General features: G+C 35.2%; 1 protein-coding gene across 16 annotated transcripts in view; it reads left to right on the forward strand.

Moving 5' to 3' along the window:
* The window catches only part of NOL4 (nucleolar protein 4), a 555,347-nt gene that overhangs the window by 101,889 nt on the left and 439,875 nt on the right, over positions 1 to 13,583 (forward strand). The gene's annotated exons all lie outside the window — the stretch shown is intronic.

Raw genomic sequence — 13,583 nt, forward strand, 5'->3', positions numbered from 1 at the left:
GAGTCAACTCTTCGCATGAGGTGGCCAAAATACTGGAGTTTCAGCTTTAGCATCATTCCTTCCAAAGAAATCCCAGGGCTGATCTCCTTCAGAATGGACTGGTTGGATCTCCTTGCAGTCCAAGGGACTCTCAAGAGTCTTCTCCAGCACCACAGTTCAAAAGCATCAATTCTTCGGTGCTCAGCTTTCTTTATAGGCCAACTTTCACATCCGTACATGACCACTGGGAAAACCATAGCCTTGCCTAGACGGACCTTTGTTGACAAAGCAATGTCTCTGCTTTTTAACAGAAAGTTTCTTATTTAAAGACACAGTTTCCTCTTTGCTTCTCTTTGAGAATTTCTCTTTGAGGATTTCCTAATTTGCATCCAAAACTTTGCCTAGTTTTAGTTTTGGATGAGAATTAATAATCATACTTCATAAGCATATAGTATATAAGGCATATGCTTGGCACGTAATAGATGCTACAAAAATAGAAGCTAATCTAAGTATTAACAAGTCAAGAACACCATGATATAATTTTAATTATGTATTATGAACTCAATCACAGTGTGAGTTAAAATATGAGATACATATATACATTAATGATTATACATTATTATAATGTTATATAATATAAATTATATATGTTAACATTATAACATTATATAATATAACATTAATGTAGTATATTGCATCTTTTTTCTTACTTCACTTTTAGAAAATAAAAATGACTTTGTTTTCTTAAAAGTGATACATTCTCATTACTCAAAAGTCTAAATGAAAAGGAAAAAATTGCCAAAAATTCATACTAGGTCTCTTGCCTAGATATAACCATTAACTAATTATGAGTATCATTACAGACATCGATCTAAACAAGTATCCCAAAAGAAGATTAGAGATAATGGTTGATAGTCATACTGTATATGGAGAAGCAGAAGTGATTTTCTAAAAACTGGGATGACAATTATATGCTAATTTAAGAAGAATAAAATATATTACCAAAATGTCACAAAAATACACAAAATTCAAAAATTTTCTAATAGGTTAAGGCTTATTCATAGACGTGTTTATTCCTAAAATTGACAGAAAATATTAAAAAAAAAAAACAATGGTGAATTATATTTATTTATTCAACTACAATTTCAGTTTTATACCATATTATTGACTTTCTCTAGTGGTAGATAAAGAACAAATCTTTTTTAATTTCTCACCTTCTTGTTACTGATATCCCTGTTTATAATACATTACATTTATTCTAATTGTTATATATTTTGTTGTATTATCTAAATTATTGCTTTTATTGTCAAGGTTCTTTATGTTATAGTATGTAATTTGCTTCTTACAATTATTATCCCTTTATTATGTTTAAATGTATATCATCCATTCTTTTACCTGGTTTTCTTTATGTCTAAATTATCTGACTTGATCCATCAGTTGATTAGTGGTAATTCCTGATCATCAGTTTTTCCCCTAAAGAAGGGCTCCTATTTTCTATTCTTTGGGGTTTATATGCAATTGAAAAATATTTGTCCTTTTCCTTTGTGCCTAAAGGGCAACTTAGCTAGGTATAATTTCTTTGTTTTCACTCTTTCCACTAGAACATTGTAGATAATTGTATTAGTGCTATTAAAATTCAACAGCAAACTTGTTTTTTTCCAAATTTCATGGATTTATTTACTTAGGTATCCTTAAAATTAAATAATTTGACTAAGATACATTTTGAATTCCTTTTATTACTCTCTCTTTCTCTTGAGTAGTGGTACCCCCATCCATAGCTTCAGTCGTGTGTCTGTTTTGAGGACTTAATATGCTTCTGCTGAAGTTCAGATCTTTGCTTTGGGTTTTCCACTAGTTGTTTTCCATCAAGATATTCCAAAGCACTTAAAATTAAACAAATTAAAAATTTTTTCTTTTCTCCATTCCCCATACTGGGTCCTCCAAGCTAACCTCTTCAAAAAAATAAAATTTTTTTTTCTTTAAAATTTTTCCTTCTCCATGAGTGGCAATACAATTTGCTCACCTTTCCAAGCCAAAAGTCTGTGTGATATGATTGTTTCTTTCCCCCTTTCTTCTCTCCTTATGGTCAGTACTTCATAGAATACTGTTGATTCTATCAACTTAATATTTCTTGAACCAACTGACCATATTCTTATTACATCATACCATGAGGTATATCTATTGCTTGATAATTTTTTTTTTTTTTGCAAAATTTGTTTTGACAGAAGGGAGGGCATCATGTGTAATACATCTTTGGCAGTAATTAATGGGATAAATGAAAATCACTTCCCAGCCCCATAACACAATGGAATCTTCTTATTTAAACACCACACACCAACTAGTTATAACCAGATGTGGGGACTGTTTTTTAAATTTTATTTATTTAAATTACGGTTAAAAAAACATAACATATACTTTTCCATCTTAAACATATGTAAGTATGTGGTACAATAGTATTAAGCATATATACTTTGCTGTACAAGATATCTCTAGAATGTTTTCATCTTGCAAAACTGAAACTCTGTAACTAATAAAGAACTCCCTCTTTACCCTTCCCTCCAGCCCCTGGAAACCACCATTCTACTTTCTGATTCTGTAAATATGACTACATTTGATACCTCATATAATTGCATGCATGCTTGCCCTGTCATGTCTGACTCTTTGCTACTCCATGGACTGTAGCCTGCCAGACTCCTGTCATTGGGTTCTCCCAGGAGTGAGTTGCCACTTCCTTCTCCAGGGGATCTTCCCAACCTAAGGATTAAACTGGAACCTTCTGCATTACTGACTCAATGGGCACAAGGTTGAGTAAACTCCAGGAGCTGGTGATGGATAGGGAGGCCTGGCGTGCTACAGTCCATGAGGTCACAAAGAGTCGGACGTGACTGAGCAACTGAACTGAACTTCTGCATTGCAGGCAGAGTCTTTACCTTTCGAGCCACTGGGGAAGCCCCCCTCCTCCCACAGTATAAGTGGAATTACACAGTGTTTGTCTTTTGTGATTGATTATCTCACTTAGCATAATACCCTTAAAATTCATTCATGTTAAATTGTGTCACAGAATTTCCTTACTTTTAATGGCTGAATAATATGCTATTTTATGTATTTACCATATTTTGTTTATTCATTTGTCAATGAGCATTTGAATTGCTTCCACCTTTGGGCTTCCCTGATATCTCAGTTGGTAAAGAATCCACCGGAGAAGGCAATGGCACCCCACTCCAGTACTCTTGCCTGGAAAATCCCATGGATGGAGAAGCCTGGTAGGCTGCAGTCCATGAGGTCGCTAAGAGTCGGACACGACTAAACGACTTCCCTTTCACTTTTCACTTTCATGCGTTGGAGAAGGAAATGGCAACCCACTCCAATATTCTTGCCTGGAGAATCCCAGGGATGGGAGAGCCTTGGTGGGCTGCTGTCTATGGGGTCGCACAGAGTCGGACACGACTGAAGTGACTTAGCAACAAATTCCTGGGTCGGGAAGATCCGCAGGAAAAGGGATAATCTGCCCACTCCAGTATTCTTGGGCTTCCCTTGTTGCTCAGCTGGGAAAGAATCTGTCTGCAATGGGGGAGACCTGGGTTCAATCACTGGGTTGGGGAGATCCCCTGGAAAAGGGAAAGGCTACCCACTCTAGTATTTTGGTCTGGAGAATTTCATGGACTGTATAGTCCATGGGGTGGCAAAGACTCAACATGCCTGAGCGACTTTCACTTTCACTTTAGGCTGTTAGAAATAGTGCTGCTGTGAAGGGTGTCCCTTCAAAACTCTGCTTTCGATTCTTTTGGATGTATACCCACAAGTGGGATTGCTGGATCACATGGTAGTTCTATTTTTAATTTTTTGAGGAACTTCCATACTGTTTTCCTTAGCAGTTATACCATTTGTAGTCCCATCAGAAGCAGGAAAAGATGGGCTTTTTTTCTTAAGGCTGTGAAACTGGTGACTTTACTTGTCATTTAGAGTTCTTTAATGAGTACATTGCTTCTTTAGGCAATAGAAAGTTTTGAATGTAACACAATTAATAAAAATGCCTTGCATATATCAACTTATTAATATATATTGGTTAAGGATTGAGATAATAACTTTAAACAAAATGTCCCCTTTAACAGTCACAATAATCCTATCAGATGAACATTTTTCATTACATACTTGATAAAATTGTGGTTTAAATTAAGATAACTTTCTAAAGTCACATAGCTTCTAAGTGTTAGAGTTGGGACAAGAAACTGTTTCAGTTGGATTCCAAAGTCCTTGCTTTGGTTTCCAAACTCTTAATGTACTCTAGTGATTAAAACAAATTGAATATTCCCCCAACATGTGTGTTTTTATAAATTACATATAGTTCTGTATCAATACTTAATACATAGCACATATTCAAAAATGTAACTATATAGGACTGTTAGTTCAATTTAACTGCTTACTTGTGTCCGACTCTTTACGACCCCATGGACTGCAGCACGCCAGGCTTCCCTGTCCATGACCAACTATTATTAAATGTATACAAACATAAATTTTAATGTTTTTATTCATCTCAGTAGGTCATCTCATGCATTTCCTGGGGTGTGCACATACCAATTTGGAGACAGTTACTTTAATCCATAGGATAATATTGTATGTGTGTGTTTGGTCACTTAGTTGTGTCCAACTCTTTGTGACCCCTGGACTGTAGCCTGCCAGGCCTCTTTGCCCATGGGATTCTCTGGCAAAAATACTGGAGTGGGTTGCCATTTCCTTCTCCAGGGGATCTTCCGACCCAGGAATCGAAGCCGGGTCTCCTGCATTGCAGGCAGATGATTTACTGACTGAGCTATTGTTGAAGGCAGAAACTATTGTTGAAGCCTAATATTACCTCACAGTAAATCATTTTAGTTAAGACCTTACACTTCAGCTAAAATATCGCCTTCTCTCTTACAGGGGAGTGCCTCTGTACTTAGCACAATATTAACAATAATTTCTTAGCCATAAAAATCCATGACATCCATAAAACCATTGTTCTCTTTTGGTATTATTTTGGTGGAGGTGAGATTTTATTTCATCAAACGCAAGTTGAGATGGTACATAGTCAAGAATAGCTGAAGTGCAGGGTACAGGGGAAGATGAAGTTGGAAAAGTGGGTGGGGGCAAAATTATGGGAAGCCCCTACTGCCATGTTGCAAAATATGACCTTCCTTCTATAGGGAATGCCAGCTACCAGAAGTGTTTGAGCAAAGATGTTATGATTTAGGTCTTATGGGTAGGGACTTGAGATCTCTCCTTGGTTTATGCTGGTTATAAATCAAATGAATAAAGAATAAAAGTCGAATAGTTCCTTTTGCCTCAATATTTGTTTGAAATATAGTTATAAATATTACACAGATACTGAAATCAAATTGTTAAGCAGTAAATCAATATAATTCAATAGCTTGATATTGTGTAATTGAATCATGCTGTACAAACGTCAGACTTTATTAATCCAATACAGTGTTAAAAATAGGATTGTTTGAAATGTAAGAAAATGAATTTAAAGACACTTAAAAGGACACGACTTAATGACCCAACAACAAGGCATCCCTAAACAACGCAGTTTAGTTGTTCCTGGTTTTAAAATTTCTACAAAAGAATGATACTCTACATACTCTTGTGTGTCTTGTACTTTTATAGGATATTGTTGTGAGATTCACCCATTTTGTTGTATGTAGTATGTAGCATTCTTTAGAATGAATGTATCAAAATTTCATTCATCCTCCTGATGATACATTTGACTATTTGACTTCTAACTTGTTTAATGTATTATGAATGTTTGACAAAGTGTGGCAAGAATTTAAATCTATAAAAAGTAAAACAAAAATTTTGGAAAGAAAAAGGAGTATGGATGAAATCATCTTGTAATAAAATGTTTTTTTTCCTTCTGTTTTTAGAGTTGAGAAATAATTTTTGACCTATTATTACTACATCCACAGCTACAAAGATTTACCAGAGAAATTGTTCTAAAACCCATGGGAAATTTCTATATATTAATAGAATACTTATTCAAGCCACAAACCTTTTCAAAGTAATGTTTCAAATATTGCTTAGAACATGGAGTTTATACTTTAAGGCAGTATTCTAAATCTTATTCCAAGTTGTTTATTCCTCAGACTTGTTTAATTTTAAATCCTTGTGCCTGTCTCTGTCACTATGATTCTACAATCTTTGTGTACTGTGATAGGCAGGATTCTAAGATGACTCCGAAATGACCCTCACATGTGTTTAATTCCCTTACCTTTGAGTGTGAGTGGAAAGTGTGCATATGATCTCTGATTCCTATGGCTATATTATATGGAACAGGAAAGGGGGCTCTTTTAGGTGGGTCTGACTTAATCACATTAACCTTTTAAAAGCAGAGGGTTTTTATAGCAGAAATAGCAGGGAGAGAATCTCAAAACCTGAGTTGGATTCATTGTAAGGGAGATTCTCTGTTGCTGAGATGGAGGGGGCCATGTGGTTAGGAGCTGAGAGCATGCTTTGCCAACAGCTAGCAAAACAATGGGGACCTAGGTCCTACAACCACAAGGAATAAATTCTGACCAAAGGAAGACTTTCTCAGTTGGGCTTCCAACAAAGAATGTAGCTGTCTTCCACCTTGATTTCAGCTTTATAAGAACCTGAGCAGAAGACCCATTAAAATATGCTGGACTTGGGAACCATAGAAACTGTGAGATAGTATAAGTTTGTGAAGCTTTAAGCCACCCAATTTGTGATTATACAGTGAGAGAAAATAATACATAGTTTTTTGGCCTAAATTTTTCAAAAAGCATTTGCTCAGTTAAAACAACTTTCTAAAAAGCATATTTAACTAATTGTGGTTTAAGATGTAGCTGGGAATAATTTAAATGGCATTCTACTAATGCCTAATGTGTTGCCATTTTAATTGTTTTTGATGAGATGGTCCATAATTGAGTAAAATATACAATTCCTAACAGCTCATTTGAGATAGTTATTGATCACATTAGATATATTTGTGTGTGTGTATATATATATATATATATATATATATTTATTACTATGTACTATTTTGATTTTTCAGTTTTTAATTAAAATATTTTATTTCATTATATTCCATCTATCTTTTTTATAGAATATAAAGTGACTTACTGTTTTATGGTTTTCAGGGAGGATGGAGATTGAGGAGTTGCATGTATTAAAATAAAACATTATACACATCATTATATTAATGTATGTTTAGTATTTTTGACTGCATAGTGACAAATAACAATATGCAGCAATATCATTTAGTAGCACTAACCATACTATAATTTTATTTTTTAATAATTATTTTATTATTATACATTTTAAATGAGACCTTAATATTTGGGGAATTAGCATATAGAAAATAACAATAACAGGTATATCTTCTTCTGTTAAGATATTAACAAGAATTGGAATCATTTTCCTCTCTCTGTTGAGAAGAGAAAATCTTTATTTTGATTATTTTCCCTTTCTATCTGAGGTTTATTCAAGAGACTCTTATGTCCCACTCTTCCTAATTTTAATCAAGTGTTCATTTGTGCTAGTTATTCTCAGAGTTACAGATTTTTCAAGTGTTTGGCACTGTTAGAAAACTGGAAGGTTGTGAAGGAAACTCAGAATATAAGTTCAGGAAGTTGGAAGCTTCATTTTGGTCATACAAAGGAGTAGCTTGTCTGACAGAGGAAGGGTGTTTTTGTTGCTAGTTCTTCCTTTTTTAAAGTTATGTGTTTTCAGAAAATATTATTTGAATATTTGGGTCTCATCATTATGTATAAAGATAGTAGTCATTGAGATAAGGTTGGCCAATATTTTTTAAGTTATCTTTTTTTTTTTTATTTTGGTGAGGTGCCAGGGTGAAGGGGTGCAGAGACAACACTTATAGGTGGACCCGACTGCAGTTGCCAGATGGCTAGAGGGCTTTAGGGGTTTAATCTAGGAACATGGGGCAAAGATAAGTGGCACATATGAGGATCTAATGTCTAGTTTGGTCATAATAACACTATGCTCTAACCAATTGACCTAATTAGATGGGATTTTCAAGACTAGATGCTATTTTGATTGAAAGTATAATAAAAAATCTCTTAATAGAGCTTCACTAACTAGTGAATTAATCAAAAGTCTCTTCCCAGAGTGTGGATTGTTCATTCAAAATAGTCTACACTGTAGTAACCTGTACCTTGTACACATAAAATTGAGTTGTGTATATATTACTGGTTGCATTTTCCCACATCTTTTATGTGAGTTTCAATTATTATCATGATTATAACATTTAAATATTTCATAACTGATGAACTGAATGCATGAACTTAAATTCAATGCTTTATAAAGGCTCAAAATACATGTGGATTGCTAAAACGTACAATTAGAAAAAAATAGGGAAAAAAGAAGAAAACAGGTTTCTGCACAGCCTAGATTACAAGTAATAACTTACTTTAACTGAAACTAGAAGTCACAGACAATGCATTGTCCAGGGCATTATTCACACTTGGAATGTCAATCAGTAGACCCACACTTAAAGAAGACATCTTTGTCTTATCACAAGTTTAGCAAATAATTATGTGTTAGCATATATTAAATAAATGAAAATGTGATATTGACATTTACATGTAATGTATTCACTGTCTTCCAACTTTAAATTTTTTGTTAACTGAATAGGTTTAAGGATAACAAGAGCTTTATGCACTAATATAGATAATAATAATAAGTGGTATTTGGCCAGCCATGGAAAAAATGAGTTAAAGATACACATACTGGCAGTGCTGATAAAATATGCTGTTATTATGGTGAAGAACTTAGTGTTTCTTGATGGTTGTTTCCATTCAGGTGAGCCAGATGTCATAACTTGATCATGTGGGCTTATCAGGCCCTCTTTAAACCCATATTTAACAAGCCACCTTTTGATTATTTGGTTTCTTACATAAATTGACCAAAGAGAGAATGCACTGGTCAAACTGTTGCCAACATTGGGAATATTTGAGTTATATTTTTCAGTATAAGTTAAGTGATTTTAGGTTTTATACTATAATATCTCCTGAGTTTTTGGTGGAGTTCAAAAAGTCTACGTGTAACCAATTATGTTTGTATATACACTGATGAGATCTCCAAAAGAACACTAGCAAGCTGATGAGATGGGAAGGGGAACATGGCTATCAGGGAGGCAAAGGTGGGGTCCATCACCTGACTCGTTTCGAGTTCCCCCTTCTAGGCAGTCATTCGTAGTTTCCAGTTCCCTTGACATCCTTGTTGTTCTCTTCTAATTATTTTCTAAAATATGGTACCTGGCATACTTTATATAGAAGGTTATAATCATAGTTTGCCTATAACTTTGAATTGTGCTTTTTTCATTTAAAATCATTATTAAGATGTACTCAATAGTCTTCATAATTATTTTATGGCTTTATAAATACCTAATCAAGTGTTCGGAGAAGGCAATGGCACCCCACTCCAGTACTCTTGCCTGGAAAATCAGGGTCGCTAAGAGTTGGACATGACTAAGCGACTTCACTTTCACTTTTCACTTTCATGCATTGGAGAAGAAAATGGCAACCCACTCCAGTGTTCTTGTCTGGAGAATCCCAGGGACGGGGGAGCCTGTTGGGCTGCTGTCTCTGGGGTCACACAGAGTCAGACACAACTGAAGTGACTTAGCAGCAGCAGCAGCAGCAATCAAATGTTTCTACCACAACTCTTCTTTTTTAAATTTTTATTTGATTTTACTCTTTTGCCCATTTTGTTTTATTTTTTATTGAAGTATGGTTGATTTACAATGCTGCATTTCTAGTGTAGAACAAAGCAGCAAATATACATATATAACTACATAGATATTTTCCTTTTCAGAGTCTTTTCCATTATATTTTATTACAAGATATTAAATGTAGTTCCCATCCTTGTTGTTACCATAACTGTCCCATAATTTTCTTACTATTTCCATGTGATTTATCATTTAATTGTGTTTTTTTTTTTGCTTTATTTTCCCACTTAATTATGATACTTAGCTATCCTTTTCAAAAATACGTGTGTGTGTGTGTGTGTTTGTATCTTGGAATTGATTTTTTTGGCCCTCAATGAGGAACTTTACTTGAATCTTCTTAGGATCCAAGAACTTCGTAAATCTTATTCCTGTCTTCTAGCTCAGGATATGTCCTGTTTTAGTGTGCTTACCCATTACTCAAGTATCTTGTTAGAATGGAGATTCTGGGTCAGGCCAGGGCTCATGATTCTTTGTTTCTAAAAAAAGCTACATGTGAGTTGCCAGTGCTGGTCAAAAAGGCGAATCTCTTTCATTATGAATCATTACGGATGATCTCTTTTTTTTTTTTTTTAATTTTATTTTATTTTTAAACTTAACATAACTGTATTAGATTTGCCAAATATCAAAATGAATCCGCCACAGGTATACATGTGTTCCCCATCCTGAACCCTCCTCCCTCCTCCCTCCCCATTCCATCCCTCTGGGTCATCCCAGTGCACCAGCCCCAAGCATCCAGTATCGTGCATCGAACCTGGACTGGCAACTCATTTCATACATGATATTTTACATGTTTCAATGCCATTCTCCCAAATCTTCCCACCCTCTCCCTCTCCCACAGAGTCCATAAGACTGTTCTATACATCAGTGTCTCTTTTGCTGTCTCGTACACAGGGTTATTGTTACCATCTTTCTAAATTCCATATATATGCGTTAGTATACTGTATTGGTGTTTTTCTTTCTGGCTTACTTCACTCTGTATAATAGGCTCCAGTTTCATCCACCTCATTAGAACTGATTCAAATGTATTCTTTTTAATGGCTGAATAATACTCCATTGTGTATATGTACCACAGCTTTCTTATCCATTCATCTGATGATGGACATCTAGGTTGCTTCCATGTCCTGGCTATTATAAACAGTGCTGCGATGAACATTGGGGTACTCGTGTCTCTTTCCCTTCTGGTTTCCTCAGTGTGTATGCCCAGCAGTGGGATTGCTGGATCATAAGGCATGTCTATTTCCAGTTTTTTAAGGAATCTCCACACTGTTCTCCATAGTGGCTGTACTAGTTTGCATTCCCACCAACAGTGTAAGAGGGTTCCCTTTTCTCCACACCCTCTCTAGCATTTATTACTTGTAGACTTTTGGATCGCAGCCATTCTGACTGGTGTGAAATGGTACCTCATAGTGGTTTTGATTTGCATTTCTCTGATAATGAGTGATGTTGAGCATCTTTTCATGTGTTTGTTAGCCATCTGTATGTCTTCTTTGGAGAAATGCCTATTTAGTTCTTTGGCCCATTTTTTGATTGGGTCATTTATTTTTCTGGAGTTGAGCTGTAGGAGTTGCTTGTATATTCTCGAGATTAGTTGTTTGTCAGTTGCTTCATTTGCTATTATCTTCTCCCATTCTGAAGGCTGTCTTTTCACCTTGCTAATAGTTTCCTTTGATGTGCAGAAGCTTTTAAGTTTAATTAGGTCCCATTTGTTTATTTTTGCTTTTATTTCCAATATTCTGGGAGGTGGGTCATAGAGGATCCTGCTGTGATGTATGTCAGAGAGTGTTTTGCCTATGTTCTCCTCTAGGAGTTTTATAGTTTCTGGTCTTACGTTTAGATCTTTAATCCATTTTGAGTTTATTTTTGTGTATGGTGTTAGAAAGTGTTCTAGTTTCATTCTTTTACAAGTGGTTGACCAGAGTTCCCAGCACCACTTGTTAAAGAGATTGTCTTTAATCCATTGTATATTCTTGCCTCCTTTGTCGAAGATAAGGTGTCCATAGGTGCGTGGATTTATCTCTGGGCTTTCTATTTTGTTCCATTGATCTATATTTCTGTCTTTGTGCCAGTACCATACTGTCTTGATAACTGTGGCTTTGTAGTAGAGCCTGAAGTCGGGTAGGTTGATTCCTCCAGTTCCATTCTTCTTTCTCAAGATCGCTTTGGCTATTCGAGGTTTTTTGTTTTTCCATACAAATTGTGAAATTATTTGTTCTAGCTCTGTGAAGAATGCTGTTGGTAGCTTGATAGGGATTGCATTGAATCTATAGATTGCTTTGGGTAGTATACTCATTTTCACTACATTGATTCTTCCAATCCATGAACATGGTATATTTCTCCATCTGTTAGTGTCCTCTTTGATTTCTTTCACCAGTGTTTTATAGTTTTCTATATATAGGTCTTTAGATTCTTTAGGTAGATATATTCCTCAGTATTTTATTCTTTCCGTTGCAATGGTGAATGGAATTGTTTCCTTAATTTCTCTTTCTGTTTTCTCATTATTAGTGTATAGGAATGCAAGGGATTTCTGTGTGTTGATTTTATATCCTGCAACTTTACTATAGTCTCTTTCATGAAAAACTCTAGTGAGAATATAAAACACAACCACCCGAGCGCTCTGAAAAACAATAAAAGGCAGAATGCAGATGGAAATGGACTAGACGCAAAACAGTATGTGGGGTGAGTTTCTCTCCGCTTTTCCCATTCTTTAATCTCCCAGATTTAACTGAAAGCTAGTCTCAGTCATGGAGCTGCACTCCTGCTATATATGGTGGCCGTGCTGGCAGAGAGGAACCTGAAACTCTTAGTGAGTAACCTTTCTTGTTGGCCAGAGGAACAGTGTGGAAAGGGCCCCGGTGGTCCGAGTGTGTGTGAAATTCCACTACGACCTTCTCTCTCTCATTTTCCTGATACATGTGTCATGAAGATGGCTCCAGTCTCATGAATTTATGCAAAGTGCAGAAGGATGAAATGTTGAGAGGCACTGATATTTTCAGGCTAGAGGAATCAGAAATAAAGGGATGTTGGAAATAAGAGTGAGGAAAATACCAGAGAGGACATCTCCTAAATCTTCGTGTGAACTGAGTTCTTTGTGAAGCTGTGAATGTGAAGCACATATGCAAAGTGCCATGACCAAATCTTTGAGAAGTGAAGTGTGATATAAGCTGCAGTACAAGTCCCAGGTTAATCTCCACGCTACCCGTATGCAGATTAGACCCAAAGGAACAGGAAAATTTGAAAACTGATAATGGAATCACTGGTGAGAAGGCAAGCAAAGCTCATGGTCTGAGTCTAATAGAATTTAGTGCATGATATAAATATACAACACTTTCCAGAAGATTTTAGTAGGATCCAGAACCTCACAGCATAATCAAAATTTTCAGGATACAGCCTGAAGTAAGATAATTTTATATGCAAAGTTGCATATAAAAATGGTGAAAATTGGACATGTTTTAAGAGAAAAAAAATCAACAGATGCCAACTCTGAGTTGAGTCAGATGTTGAAGTTAAGAACTTTCAGCTATTATAACCAATGCTCTATGCAGAAAATGCAAATACTTTTGAAATTAATGGAAAAATAGATACTCTAAGCAGAGGAAGAGTAACTTTAGTTCTTTTAAAAAGAATAAAATGTGAAGATTTGAACTAAAAAATTTAATAAGTGATAAAAATTTACTGGGTGGGCTCAAGAATAGAATGCAGATAGCAGATGAAGGAGTCAATGAGTTTAAAGATAGATTAATAGAAATTATCCTATCTGAAAAACAGGGTAGAAGAAGATTACAATATAAACAAAAAACTAAATTTTTCTTTTTGCCACTGAAATCATAGAAAAGAAAGAAATTGTTATAGAAGAAAAATATTT

The sequence above is a fragment of the Bubalus kerabau genome, chromosome 21, assembly GCF_029407905.1.
Source record: "Bubalus kerabau isolate K-KA32 ecotype Philippines breed swamp buffalo chromosome 21, PCC_UOA_SB_1v2, whole genome shotgun sequence".
Classification (NCBI taxonomy): Eukaryota; Metazoa; Chordata; class Mammalia; order Artiodactyla; family Bovidae; genus Bubalus; species Bubalus kerabau.